This window comes from Mchenga conophoros, linkage group LG12, assembly GCF_057382185.1.
Source record: "Mchenga conophoros isolate Kocher_MC1m ecotype Shallow Benthic linkage group LG12, M_conophoros_male_GT1.1, whole genome shotgun sequence".
NCBI lineage: Eukaryota > Metazoa > Chordata > Actinopteri > Cichliformes > Cichlidae > Mchenga > Mchenga conophoros.
In genome coordinates, this window is record NC_140537.1 from 19,693,085 (window position 1) to 19,708,394 (window position 15,310).

A 15,310-nucleotide genomic window follows, 5' to 3' on the forward strand; every position below is an offset into this window, starting at 1 on the left:
GGCTGAAACAGCCCTGAAATCACTGAAGTAGATCTTAATATGAGCATAAGGGCTGTCAAGGATAAGAGGCCAAGTCGGAGTGTGTGTGTGTGTGTGTGTGTGTGCGCGCGGGTAAGTGAGTGTGCTTGAGGTTGTCCTGCATGTTGAGTCTGAAAGACAAAGGGAGAGGTTATGGGTCAAACTAACAGCAGACAGGCCCGTTCAGGGTCAGAGGGCTCAGACTAACCTGGTCAGCGATGGCTGTTTATCTATAGACTTCAGAACCATCACCCTGATGGAGCCTGATGGAGCTTTCCCCTTCAGTGCCGGACTCTCACTTTTAGACCACTTCAGCGCCACTTTTGAAGAATAGCTGATTCCTCTGAAAAAACATACAGACGCAGCATGGTATGTAGGGTCAGGTCCAACAGCTGAGGCCAACGTCTCTAATTCTCCGTCACTCTCACTGGTGGAAGGTAAATTTGTTTAAATAAAAGGACTCTCTGATGTGAGCAGAATTCATTGTTTTAAATCCTAATATGCAACCAAAGTCTTGAGACCAGTAGCCAAACACATATGACAGACTGAAAAGGGATAGAGGTACTCTCCCAGTGGGCGACGGGCCGTCGTGGAGCCAGTGTCCCGTCTCATTACAGCCAAAGGACTGGAGAGGCACGCTAATCCTCCACATCCACCCACCTATCCACCCACCTATCCACACACACACACACACACACACACACACACACACACACACACACACACACACACACACACACACACAAATGGAGATGTACACATACACTGTCCTGAACACAAAGACACCCAAACAAGCGTGACAGACAGACACACACCAACCTATTCAAGAAATTACACCCTACACTCCCCTGACCTCACTCCAAGCTCTTCATCCAGACAGGATAGGAAGCACAATGATATCACTTTCAGCAGGACTTCACTTTATGTTGCCACTCTGTTTGCACACTAGTGCAGACTAGCTGTGGCCTCACATCTTCCCAGTTCTTAATAAGGAAATATTGTGTTTGTTCACAGCGAAGGTTCACGCTGTGTCAGTTGTTCAATTTGGTTTGATTCTGGAGCGGAAACAGTGATTCCTCTTCTCTTTATTTATTTTTTAATGATTGTAGAGCTTAAAATCATTAAGCTCAAACAACAACGTGGAAATAATGCGATTTTCTCCCCCCAAATCTGGCAGGTTCAATAAACTTGTAAAATCAGAAACGACTTAGCACCATGTGACAGAAATTTCTGGCTGATTGCTTCTTATTTGATCATATTAATTAGATCAAATAATACATAAGCTACAGGGAGGTTGTGGTTCAACTCTTCAAAACAAGTAAAAAAAAGCCACATACCATTGTACTGAGAGATCATCAGGAGCACTCTTAAACTTTGCTCTAGTCTACAGGTACCATTTGCCTCAGCATCGCTTGGCAGGCTTCCCCCTCTCGCTGCATTTCTATTACCCACTCATTCCTGCAGGCTTGTTGCTGCTCGTGTACAAACATGTTTGCAAACAGGCCAGACAAGACCACTGCTGTGAGACAAACACAAAACACAAACATCAATAAACAAATAAATCCACTCACACACATCACTTCCTCCGAAGAAGAATGCATGCACACTGAGGCCGATTCCAAAGCACTCACTCAAGCCTGCTGGCAGCTCGCAGGAGCAGCATTGTTTGGTTCATACGCAGTGCATTTCTGCAGTCTTGTCTCATTATTAATAGATGGTGTCAGAGAGTCGCCGGCCTCTCTGTCTGACAAGGCATTAGCATAAACACAAACTCCCTCTCAATATCTATTTGTAACGCACTGTTGACCTTCAATTATGGATGTATAAATGTTTGTTACCCGTCCACTTAAGTGTGTGTGTGTGCATGTGTGGGCCACAGAAAAAGTAACATTTTTCACTGGTTATGAGACAGATGATTCTTTTTTTTCTTTTTTTTTTTAAGTTTTGCACTAATCTAAGTCAGACACTCGAGAACAATCGCAGAATTAAACTTAATGTCTGACATCACATTTTTAAAAGAGCTTTAACCTCAAGATCTGCAAAACAAGAGCTAAACTGGGGAAAACTGCACTTCCTTGGATGGCCTTTTCTAGGGTGACTCCAGGAAGCAAGTCCGTGCCCACAGACTTCAAGGCTACAAGTTTGTAGCCTATGGATTTTAGTTATTTAGTTAGTTATTTATAACTCACCTGTTTAAATCTTGTTAGTACTTAAAGTTATTCACAACTGAGGATACGACTACTGCACAGGTATCGACTCCTGGAGGAATTATGGTCCAGTGGCGGTAGCACATGGACAGTCTCTCTGCAGTGTCTGTATTCAGATGTGGGGCAGTGCCAAAAACAACGGGTGTGTGGGGCTGTCGCTGGTCCTTCAGCCAGCCATGGTGAAGAGCCAAGTCATAACATACAAAGAGCTGAAGTGAAGCTGAGTGTTAAAAACAGTGAAAGTTTCCATCGCAGTCACCATTGATGCTTTTCATGCTGAATTTTTTTATTTTTTCATCTTTGATGTCTTTTGTAGTTCTCCCATTCTTGGTGAACACTGGTCTACTTGTCAACCAGCCACCATTCAAGCATCATGCAGTAGTGATTTTTGAGGATTGCATGGGAGCCTATCTGCAATGGCTGAAAACCCCTTTCCAAAGTTAAATGCCTGTGGAAACAGAAACAGTATAAATTAAACATTAGGTGGCCCTAGCCAGCAGCTATCTTCTAGGCTTTATCTCCACTAATTCAATCCACTCAACTGGACCTCTCCACCATGTTTCTGGTGATGGTGCCTTTTGATAAATAATATAGCTTTCTGCGTGGCTTAATTACATTAACGGTTTGTAGACGATGTCTGTGCTCCAGCTATAGCGAGTGACCCTACTGTCTGAATGTTACAGCAGAAAAGAAACTTGTCTGACCAGGCAACTTTTTCCAGTCTTCTATTGTCAAATTTTTGGTGAACCCATGTGAATTGTATAGCCACAATTTCCTGTTCTTGGCTAATAGGAGAGGCACTTACTGTGCTCTTCCTCTGCTGTAGCCCATCTGCTCCAAGGTTTGATATGTTGTGCCTTAACTCGAAGCAGTCTGGGCATTCTCTGATGACCTTTGTTGTCAACAAGGCATTTTCTTGCAGAGAACTCCCTCACTGAATATTCCACAGTTTGGGCACAAAACAACCTCAAAAGTATGATTACCTCTGGTTTTAAAATCAGAACAAAGGACTTTATGGAGTGCCTGGTTTAGATGATCGGAGAGGCCAGCTGCAGTGATAAGGTCTCAGAAGATCTGCTATATAAGCTGGTTCATGTGTATGTAGAGCCTTATATGTTAATAAAAGGTTTTAAAAGTGTATTTGGAATTTCTCTGCAAGCCAGTGAAGAAATGCAGGAATAGTGTAATTATTACCCCAGCTTTTACCTGCTGGTTGTAACCAGTAGTTATTTGAGTTACTATTGCCTTCCTATCAACTCAGAATAGCTTGGCTACTCTCCTCTGACCTCTGGCATGTGACATCAACAAGGCATTTTCACTGAGAGAAATGCTGTTCACTTAATATTTTCTGTTTGGCACCAGTTAACACGCCACTTTCAGTCACTTAAATCATCTTTCTTCCACATTCTAAAGCTCAACATCGGACATAACAGATTTCTTTTTTATGACAGTAATCTACTTTTAAACGTTGTGTCATACATAGCAGTAGTGACTTACACTAAAGAGTTACAAATCTTTATTTGTACATACAGTGCTTAACAAATGCATTAGACCATAAAATATAGATCATAAAAACTAGAAAAACACAAATATTTTAAACATTCCTCAAAAACTTGTTTAAAACAGACTTATGTTATTATTTGTTTGGCAGTTAAAAAAAAACTGCATTTACATTTTTCAACCCACACTGGACTTTAAGAAGTCAGAAATTAATCAAGCATAACATTCATCCACGTGAACTATTTTTTTTCTGTTCAGCTCTTCATGTGACTGTGGTGATATTAAGTGTAAGTGGACATCTTTAAAAAAAAATAAAATTCGATTTTCTTTTTTCTTAATTGTTTTTTGCAAGACAGTAAATTTGAAAATTCGTGGATAAAAACAATCTATATTTTTTATAATTAAAAATATTACTTTAATTGAAGAGCTTGTGCATACTGGTGGGTTAACCATTAGCCATTAGCCTTGATTTGGGTAATTACCAGTACTATTAATTCAGGGCAGCTGTGGCGTAAGCCCTAACACTGGGTGGCAGTCTAATAAATTTGTTAAGCACTTTACATATGCATGCAGAATTAAAACGTGTATGTCCATGACACTGCAGCAAATAGTCTGCTTCAGGTGCATTTACACCGAAATTGTTCCATGTGATTTAGGAGTGGGAGGTTGCTTGCCACTGGAGGAAAGACACATGATCACCTGTGAGACAAATATAACCTGAGTAAGTGCAATTTTGAAATGATGAAGCTATCTAAACCTATGTGGCCCCATATGCCACGATCTAGAAAAACAGATGAGAAACAAAGTAATTGACGTCCATTGGTCTGGAAATGGTTACAAAGCCATTTGAAATACTTTAGAACTCCAGTGAATCACGGTGAGAGCCATTATCCACAAATGGAGAAAACTCATGACTCATCCAGGAGGTCACAAAAGAGGCCAGAACAACATCTAAATAACTTCTGGCCTCACTTGCCTCAGTTAAGGTCACAGTTCATGATTCTAAAATAAAAAGAGAGCGGGCAAAAATGGCAGCCATGGGAGAGTTCCAGGGAGAAAACCATTGCTGACCAAAAAGAACACAACAGCTTGTCTCATATTTGCCCCAAAACATCTTGATGTTCCCCAAGACAAGAAAATATTCTGTGGAAAAGCTTGACCCTTTTCCCCCGTTACATCTGGCATAAGACTAACGTAGCATTTCACAGATAAACATCACACCAACAGTCAAGCATGGTGGTGGTAGTGTGATGGTCTGGGGCAGCTTTGGTAGTTTAGGGCCTGGAAGACTTGCTGTAATTGTTGAAACAATTAATTCTGCTCTCTAACAGCAAATCATAAAGAAGAACGCCCAGACACCAGTTCATCCCTTGATCCTTAATCTTAATCTACTACTTCACGTTATTTATAGCCATTCAAGTTTCTACTGTCTGTTAGAGCCACAGATTATCCTACGTAGTTCACAGTTCACAGTCTAAGTTGCTATTTTCTTTGTTCTTGTGAATAAAGGTTTTGCGTTAATCACGCTCACCAGTGCCCCTGTGTGTCATCTGCATATTGAGTCTTTTGCCCGGTTCGGCTTCAGCCGTGGCACACTGGGGGGCTCACTTACATAAGCATTGTGCACAATTGAACAGAAATCTCCAAAATAACAGTGAAACACAGAGATTTATTTAACACACACACACACACACACACACACAATAGTTGCCTTTATTTTATGACTTTTTAATGCTTACTGCTTAGTCAACTTCTACAGGCCTATTCTGAGCTGGAAAAACCCTGAGTCAGTCCATCACTGAATCCTAACTTTGAGGAGAAAAGTGTTGATGTTGGGAAAGCTTTGTTTAAAGATGACCCCTAAACCTACTGGTTTAAAAATAACCCCAATATAAACACCAAACCAGAGTGGTGCATCAATCTAAAAAACATTTTGAATTTCAATAGATTAAAACTTGATGTAGTGAAACAACAGCATTGTACTGTTTATCTGCAAATTAAAAGAAAATTGTACAAATTATAAGGGCAATAGAAATGGACAGTGATATCACTACTCTCTAACTTCTTCGTGTCTTTTATGCCTAACAGACTCTGACCTGTTCGTTTTCTTCTCCTCATCCTCCTGAGCTGTTAAAAGGTCTGCTGGTGTTTACGTGGGTGTGATACCTCAAACTCCACAGCCTCACACTTCACACATCACCTAACACAACATGCTTTTATTAAAATAAGATCTTTCCATTAGTACTAATAAAGTACTTTGTGTTAGTGTGTGCAGAAAGCCAGCCATTCATTAAAAATGAATAGAGCAGCATCTCAGCCTGCAGCTATCTGTGTTGTTGTTTTTCCCCTTCACTGCCTTTGTGTCATGTATTTCTTTGCTTTCTCCTCCATATTTCTCAACTGATTGAACCAGATGTGTTTCTCTGGTTCTGCTGCTGTCACTGTCCACATCCCTATCTTCACCACACCTGGCAATTATTATGCAAAAATAACAGCACACACAGCATTTCCATTAAGTGTTAATGCCGCCTCCCTCATTCATCATGTGGCACTATGCCCCCAGTATGTTCGTGCACTGTAAAATGACCATTTATTCAGTCCTGAATGGGTCTTGCTTTAAGGTGATGACAAGTCTTTGAATATATTATACACATGATCTCAGTCAGAATGTTCAAGAAAGAGAAATATCTCTCATCAAATGACCATGAAAAAGCTGATTTGGACCTTTCAGTCATGACTATCAAAGAAGCTATGGTTTCCAGTGCCAAAATTCATTGTTATTTCTCCAGATCAATCCTCAATGAAGGTGTATCTTTAGTTATACAACACAAATATCTAAACAGCCAAACACATGGCAGCAACTCGCTGCATTTACAACTGTAAACATAGTCAAGATGACCTGCTGAAGTTCGAACTGAGCATCAGAATGGGGAAGAAAGGCGATTTAATAGACTTTGAACGTGGCATGATTGTTGGTGCTATGCGCACTGGTCTGAGTATTTCAGAAATGTGCTGGGATTTTCCCCACACAACAGGTTTACGGGGAATGGTCTGGAAAACAAAAAAATTCCAGTGAGGGGCAGTTCTCTGATAATGTTTTGTTGATGTTAGAGGTCAGCATAGAATGGTCAGACTGCTCTGGGCTGATAGGAAGACGACAGTAACTTAAATAACCAGTCGTAACAACCAAAGTATGCAGAAGAGCATCTTTGAATGGAGAACAGGTCGAATGTTGCAGCAGATGGGCTACATCAACAGAAAAACACTAGGTGCAAGTCCTGTCAGCGAAGAACAGGAAACTGAGGATGCAATTCACACAAACTCATTAAAATTAGACAATAAAAGTGTTGCCTGATCTGATGAGTCTCAATTTCTTGTAGGATCAAACTTTGGTCTAAACAGCAAGATATCATAGAGCCATCAGCCTTGTATCAACTGTTCAGGCTGCTGGTGTTGGTGGTGTAATAGTGTATGATTAGGGCGTATCTTTTTGTCACACACAGATGCTCCTTAGTATCAGCTTAAACCCCACAGTCTACCTGAATATTGTTGCTGACATTCTTCATCCCTTTGTGACCACAGTGTACCCATCTTCTGATGGCTGCTTCGAGCAGGATAACACATCATCTCATAATGATAAGAACATTTAAGCATGTTTTTTGGAACATGAGTTCCACAGTCAACAGAATTTCATCCAATAGTGCACCTTTGAGCTGTGGTGGAATAGGAGATTCACATCTGGAGGATCTGTGTAATGATATCATGTCAATATGGACCAGAATCTTTAATGAATGTCTCCAGCAAATTGTTCAATCTGTTCAATCACAGAGAATTTAAGCGGTTCTAAAAACAAAAGTGGGTCCAACCCAGTACCAACAAGGTGTACCTAATGAAGTGGCTGGTGAGTGTGCATGAATTCCATTCGCTTAGTAAACAAAATGTCAAAGAAATTGCTATACAAGTACAGTTACCGAGCAACGGTTTCTACAAAAAAAGGATGGTTAATGTGCTCAAAATGAAGACAGGAAAGTACTTGGGCACCCATTAGTGCCTTTACTATTGATCATATTACAGCATTTAAGTATTTAGATCAGGCAACCTTAACCTTGCAAAGTTGCAAATCAATCAGTAAATCTATCTATCTATCTATCTATCTATCTATCTATCTATCTATCTATCTATCTATCTATGAACAGGAATGGATTACAGTGCATACTATGTATAGAATCCTTGGTTCAGTTAAGGCTGTTTCTAGTTTTGATTATTATGCATGCATTTATAGTGCAATATACAACAGAAAAGAGTAGCCTCCAAGGTTTGACATCACAGATTGCACTCACACTACCAAGGAAATTATAACCATTTTTTATTCACACGCAAAGAAAGTTTCATACATATGTAAAAAGAAAATGTACATTACAGTAGTAAATTGTATGAACACAAAATCAAAAAACAAGGACTTATTCAGTGGTCGCTGTACTCATTCTCCCGCTCTTGTCCACTGTCTTCACCCTCCTGATTATTTACACGCTTTTGTTCGTCTGGCCACAGATTCTCGTCCACATCACAGCGGATACTTTCTCTTGCGATGCAACGAGGGAAGAATCGGTGTGCATGCCGCAACCATCCCCTGCATTGATCTCCTGTAATGTCGTCACACGCTGCGTCCATAGCATGGAGCAGGGACGGCTGATCCTGAGCATGATGCTCATACACTCTCCAACTCCAAGCAGAGAAAGACTCCTCTATCAGATTGAGGAAAGGAGAGTAAGGTGGTAGGAACCCCATGACCATCCTTGGATGCGTTGCAAACCAGCCCATAATGAGTGGGCTATGGTGGAAATTGACATTGTCCCACACAATTACATAAATGGGTAGGTGAGGCCCTATGAGACCTCTCTCATTTTCACGGATAAAATCGGTATAAAGGCGATCCAAGAAGATGAGGAGCTTGTGTGTGTTGTATGGGCCAAGACTGGGGATGTGAGTGGCCACACCATTCTCAGAAATGGCAGCACACATAGTTATATTGCCCCCTCGCTGACCTGGGACATCCACTGTGGCCCGGTGGCCAATAATATTATGGCCACGTCTTCGGCCCTTGGCCAGGTTGAAGCCAGCTTCATCCACGAACACCAGGATGTGAGGGGTCCCATGTCCTTCCAATGCCATTATTCTCTAAAATAGAGTAAACAATATAAAATCAGTCATACAGAAGAGTCATATACTACAGTTAGACAATTACATGTTCTCCCCCACAGGTTCAATATACTACAGGCCACTACTCCAGTGGTTCTAAACTAGTGATAGGCCTATGAGGAAGTACTGCAGGGGTATTTGATAGAAAGGGGAGTGGGAAATACTGATGACTTACTGAGATGTTACAGTAAAACCTACAGTATTAGATAGATTTGATTGGGAGACAACAAAATAAGGATTATAATGAGAATTGTATCATACAGTAAACTGCAGTTTTCTGTTGAAATTCTTAAAGTCAGATGAAGCAAATACTGATTCTGAAATCAGGTAAAGGAGGTATTGAAACCAAATAAGTGAACTACTGCTTACTGTGATTACAGGTAAGGTTATAATGAGAGACAACCAGTAACTGACTTACATTTACATACTGGTAGCGCAGCTCCTTCACTCTGTCAGAGTTCCTCTCAAATGGTACCCTGTAGATTTGTTTCATTGTCATCTGATGCTTCTTCAAAACCCGGTCTATTGTGGAGATGCTTATTGTGTTTATATTCTGGAATATATGATTGTCCTGAAGGATGGCATCACAGATCTGTCTCAATGTGATGGCATTATTTGCGGCCTCTTCCCCCTATTCCTCCACCACGCATTCTCAGTCCTCCTCCTCCTCTTCTTCTTCTTCTTCCTCCTCTTCCTTGAGGAAGAACTTCCCCTTGTCCGTTTGCTTGGCCTTGTCTATCCATGTTCAAAGATCGGACTGGCTCTGGTCAAGCTCTATATATCTGTGTTTGGCAGCACACAATCATGGAACACACCTGTGTGTGACGCTCCCCCTTCGTTAGTCTAGTTTCACCTGACTGTCAATGACTGTCATCAATTTATCAAATATTCAAAGAAATTCATATATGATATTCATGGTATTATGTTCTTGACCAATTTTGACAATTGAACAGACAGTTGTGCATGCGAGTACTTATACAATGAAATCATGCTGACATGTTTTGGAGGGAATGATCATTAGACTGAGAATCAACTAATCAGTTTAGATCTACAAGATCTATTCATTTGGAAATTGTGCTAAATGTGGGCTAACTGTATAACTGTAGGCTACTTGTACTTAATCATTTGCAAAGATGCACTGAGACAATTGAGACATGTACTAAGGCATTTGCCACTTGATAAAATGAATGAGAAATGCCATTCTGTTGTGAACATTTGCCAAGAGGTTTGGAGGTTTGTCCATGTTATTTTGAGAATGTAATTTCTGTTTCAAGAAATGAGCCAAACCAATGGAGAAAAACTGTAATACAAGCTCATGTGTACACACGGGTGCTCATACACAAAAACTACACCCTTTTTGGCTCCTACCTCAAAGCACACTGTGCGCTGTCGATCTTACGTGCTGCACAATAATGTTTAATACTTAGTATTTACTGTTATATTCCCATAGATCATCATGATGTTGTTTATTATGTTGCTCTTTTTTTTCTTCTGCTTGTTTTCTCTTTTTTCTTTCTCAACAGGTGATCCAAGTGATTGATTTTTTGTCTGCTTATTTTGTTGGTTTTTGTTTTTTGCCCTTTATCCCCGTCTCTCTTCCCCGCTGTTTTTTCCCCTCTTTCTTTCTCCCCTTTCTTTTCCCCAGTCAAGTCTGTCCCGTATTTACCAAGTGAAAATGAAATAAAATAAACAATAAAAGGTGAATCAAATAGACCATTACGGCAAGGCTGGGATGGTCCATTTGGTAAAGTAAATCCGTTGGGCATCTTTCTTCGCCTTTAGACAATAATTCTGATGGCAAAAGATCCAAATGGGACAGGAAAAAAAAAGGAAAAAAAAAAAGAATGATTTTGTTTTGAGTCATTGAAACAGTTGGAACAGTTTCCAAAAAACTTGCCAGTCTCCAATGAATCCTTGCACTAATTAGACTCATTAGGCTCAATCCAGCGTAGGCCAGACAGTTTCATAAACCTGATCTTGTTTTTGACAGGCTGCAGCAAAGTGTCATCATGTGTGCCTGTGTCAGCCAGTCGAGTGTATGGTAAGAAGCATAGTGTGTTACCACGTGCTTGCGTGCACTGCTCAGTGCTGTCAGAGAGTCCACAGTGAAAGGTGTGATCTTAAGTGTGATTTTTGTGCTCAGAGTGAAATAATCACACTTTTCCCAGTGGTCACACTTGTCAATCAGATGTCTTAAACTTACATTTTAGGGGTCACTTCACTGATGTCAATGCTATAAATACATTTTTAGATGTTTTTAATCATATAGATGGACAAATTATAAGGCAAAAGGTGCATAAAAAAAGGAAGTCAGAGGCCCCCTGTGAACAGACACAGGCTTCTCTTAGTACTTTTAAAAGCTTGTACGGTATCCATGGTGTAAAAGTGCAACTTCAATGTTTGGTTCAAATCGTAAAATAAGAGGGTTTCTGACTTTGTCAATAACCACACATGGTCTACACTAATAAACATTCAAAACTGGCACCACAGAGAACCTGAGTGTGTGGCTCACAGCACATTGGCGGATGGAAGCTGCCCAGCGTGCAATAATGGTGCACCCAGTGATACCTTAGGAATCCCCCAGCATGTCAAGCAGTACCCAGCTCAGCCACACAGCAGTCTGTTTTACCTGATGTCCTGTAGTAGGAGATATGGGACTGAGGAACTTTTTTTTCCCCTATAAGACAGAAAACTGTTTAGTAAATAACACACACACACACACACACACACACACACACACACACACACACACACACACACACACAAACGCACAAATCAATACATGTTAAATTTAAGTGTAACCCCAGTGTAGTGGATTTTGTATGTATTCCACTGTTTTCTGTTCCCTTTTAATACGTTTTATTATTTCTTAATTTATTTACTTAATGTGCATATGTATTGTTTTGTTTTTTTAATGCATTTCAATGGATCCTTCCGCCTTAAGTTTTTTACAGGATTGTACTTGTATAACACTATACAACAAAATATTCTAGTTTTCTTGTTTGTGGGCAGTATTTTACAGTAACCAGAGTATTTATTTTTCTAGTTGTCGATCAGTCTTCTCTAAACCTACTAGCTGACTCATCGCCTGAGCTGCTGTAACACTGGTCTTACAGATTAAGTGTTTTGAAAGTTGTTAGTGGGTTTCTAAGTGGAAAAGCTGGGATGCGCCTTCAAAATTCCTGTTATGTGTTGACATTTAACGAGTGGGCACAGACTTGTGCATGCTATTAGGCAGTCTAATAACTAAGCGTACGATGGGAAGAACATGTGCTGTTAACTCCAAATGTTCAAAGACAACACAGTCGTGAGCGGTCCTGCCCATTTGAGCGTGTGAAGCTTAGCCAGAATCACTCTGAGCAATCAATGCTAATAACTTACTAGTATGCCTGCGTGCAAACAGATTGTTAACTAGTGAGATGAGAGTGGAGATGGAAGGAGACATGATGGGATCTGCGCCCTCATTACTAACAGAAGCTTATTAAATTTAAGCCTCATCAGTTATGTTTTGTTCCTAGCTCGAAGGAGAAAGTACAACCACAGGTTCTGCATCTGAGCCTACCTTTCTGTGTGGAATTTGTAAGTTTCCTTGTGTTTATGTGGATTCCCTGGCTACTCCAGCTTCCTTCCTCAGTTCAAAAACATGCATGTTAGGATTCTGCATTTATTTTTAAAGTGTGTGCCTGTACATCTTTCTGTTGATTTGCTCGAGGTATACCTCACCTCACGCCCTGTGATAGGTAGCTCTTAAAAATGTCAAACATCCAGTGAGCGGCAATTCTTCACATGGATAAGTGATGTTGATGAGAGGTTAGAGGAGAACGTGTGCACATGCTCTGAAAAACTGAACTGCTAAAGAGTGGAAAAAGCTTGGATTAAAAAAATCTGTCTTTGGCCTGAGGCGTGCAGATGGTGAGCTCAGAGAAGAACATCATGGACCCAACCTGCCATGAGTCAACAGTCCAGGCAGCTGCTGCTGGTGTAATGATATGAGGAGTGTTTTCATGGTAGTTAGTGTTTGAAAGTTAGCGTAGGTGCTTTTATTGCCACAGTTTACCATCTTGTAATAGTCCATTAAAAAAAAGCCATCTCCAACTGGTTTCATGAACATGACAGTGAGGCCATTTTGCTTAATTTGCCTTTTCAGTAGACTTGTAGTCAAGACCGCCTAGACCAAGACCAAGACAGACAGAGTCAAGACCAAGACAAAGTCGAGACGAGACCGAGACAAAAAAGTCTTTAAACTGCAGCCAGATGCTGCTTCGTTTACGGGTGTCAGGCATATTTATCTGTTTTTGCAATGCACTCGCACAGCCCTCCTCACCGCTGTCTACTGTCTCCCTCACTTACTAAGTAGACAGACACACGCTCCACTTGACTGTCGCGTCTCTCACCCTCTGTTTTTCACATAATGATATTATCCTATATCCTCGCATGTGATTGGCCACAATATGGAGGGAATTTGAGCATAGCTGAGCCACTGTGTGACAGCTGAGCAGCAAAAGGAAATTAAGTGAGGAGCCGGCTCTCGCTCAATGGGAGTCGACTCTTCTGATTCACTACAAAGCGCTCTCTAAGCACGGCTCTTAGAGCTGGTGCTTTTGCGCATGACACATTATCGAACGTTACGTTGTGTGTCGATCCAAGACAGCAAGACTGAGACAACGAGACCAAAACAAGACCGAGGAATCCGAGACCGAGACAAGACCAAGACCAAAGTCCGTTGAGACCAAGACAAGACCAAGACCACGTAAAAATGGTCTCGAGACCACATCCAACTCTTTTCAGTCATTTGATCTGAATCCATAAGACACTTTTTGAGTGTGGTAGAACTGCATATTACTGGTACGAGAGTGCAGATGATGAATGAACAGAAATGATGGGATGTAATATGACAACAGGAAACAGAAACTCATGAATCCATGCCTATGAGAACTGAGGCTGTTTAAGAGTACAACAAGTAACAGCATACTGTGCCTAATAAAATTTATATGATCCTAAATTACACTCTTTAGTTATGCAAGCACCAATTGGTTAATGTTCACTCACAGCCACTTCATTAGGCACATTACATAATTAGGTGCAATCACATGAGAGCAATTCACTACTCATAGGCATGTAGACATTTTCAAGATGATCTGTTGAAGTTCAATCATCAGAATTGAGAAGAAATGTGACTTAAGTGACTTTGAATGCAGTATAGTTGTTGTTTCCAAACAGAAAATATGCAGTGAGCAGCAGGTCTCTCAGAAAAATAAATCCTCTTTTATGCCAGAGCTCAGATGAGATCTAGACTGCTTTGAGCTGATAGGAAGGAAACAGTACTAACTCCTATAAGTACTGGTAACAACCAAGGCATGCAGAAAATCATCTTAGCACAGTGAATGGAACAGGCTTGAGAGACTTGAGATAAGACTACACTGGGTGCCACTCTGACTCAAGACTTTGTGGACTGGTGCCAGCTGAACTACCTCCAGATCAACGCCAGTAAAACCAAGGAGCTGGTGGTAGACTTCCGCAGGCACAAGCATTCTCCACTGCAACCACTGAACATCCAGGGTATGGACATTGAGGCTGTGGACAGCTACAGGTACCTTGGTGTTCATCTGAACAATAGACTGGACTGGACTCATAACTCAGACGCCCTCTACAGGAAAGGGCAGAGCAGGCTGTACCTGCTGCGGAGACTCAGGTCGTTTGGGGTGGAGGGCCCACTCCTGAAGACCTATGACTCTGTGGTGGCTTCTGCTATCTTTTATGGTGTGGTCTGCTGGGGCGGCAGCATCTCTGCTGGGGACAGGAAGAGACTGAACAGGGTGATCCGAAGGGCCAGCTCTGTTCTAGGATGCCCTCTGGACCCAGTGGAGGTGGTGAGTGACAGGAGAATGGCGGCTAAGCTGTCATCCCTGTTGGACAACGTCTCCCACCCCATGCAGCAGACTGTGACAGCACTGAGCAGCTCCTTCAGTGGGAGACTGCGGCACCCACGGTGTGGGACGGAGAGATTTCGCAGGTCTTTCCTCCCCACTGCTGTCAGACTCCACAACAAAGACTTTAACTGAACAAACACACACATCCACACATGTGCAATAACACTAAGTGCAATAATCTTTTCTGGCATCGTTGTATTTTTACTCAGTTGTATATAGCATTCGTATTCTATTTTTATCTTATTGTATATTTTTATTCTATTTTATTCTACTGTATATAGTATATTATTTTATTCTATTCTGTACAGCTGTGTACTGTATTTATTCTTATTGTATTCTGATTTTTGCGTCATAACTTTTGCACTGTCCACTTCCTGCTGTGACAAAACAAATTTCCCACGTGTGGGACTAATAAAGGTTATCTTATCTTATCTTATCTTATCTTATCTTATCTTA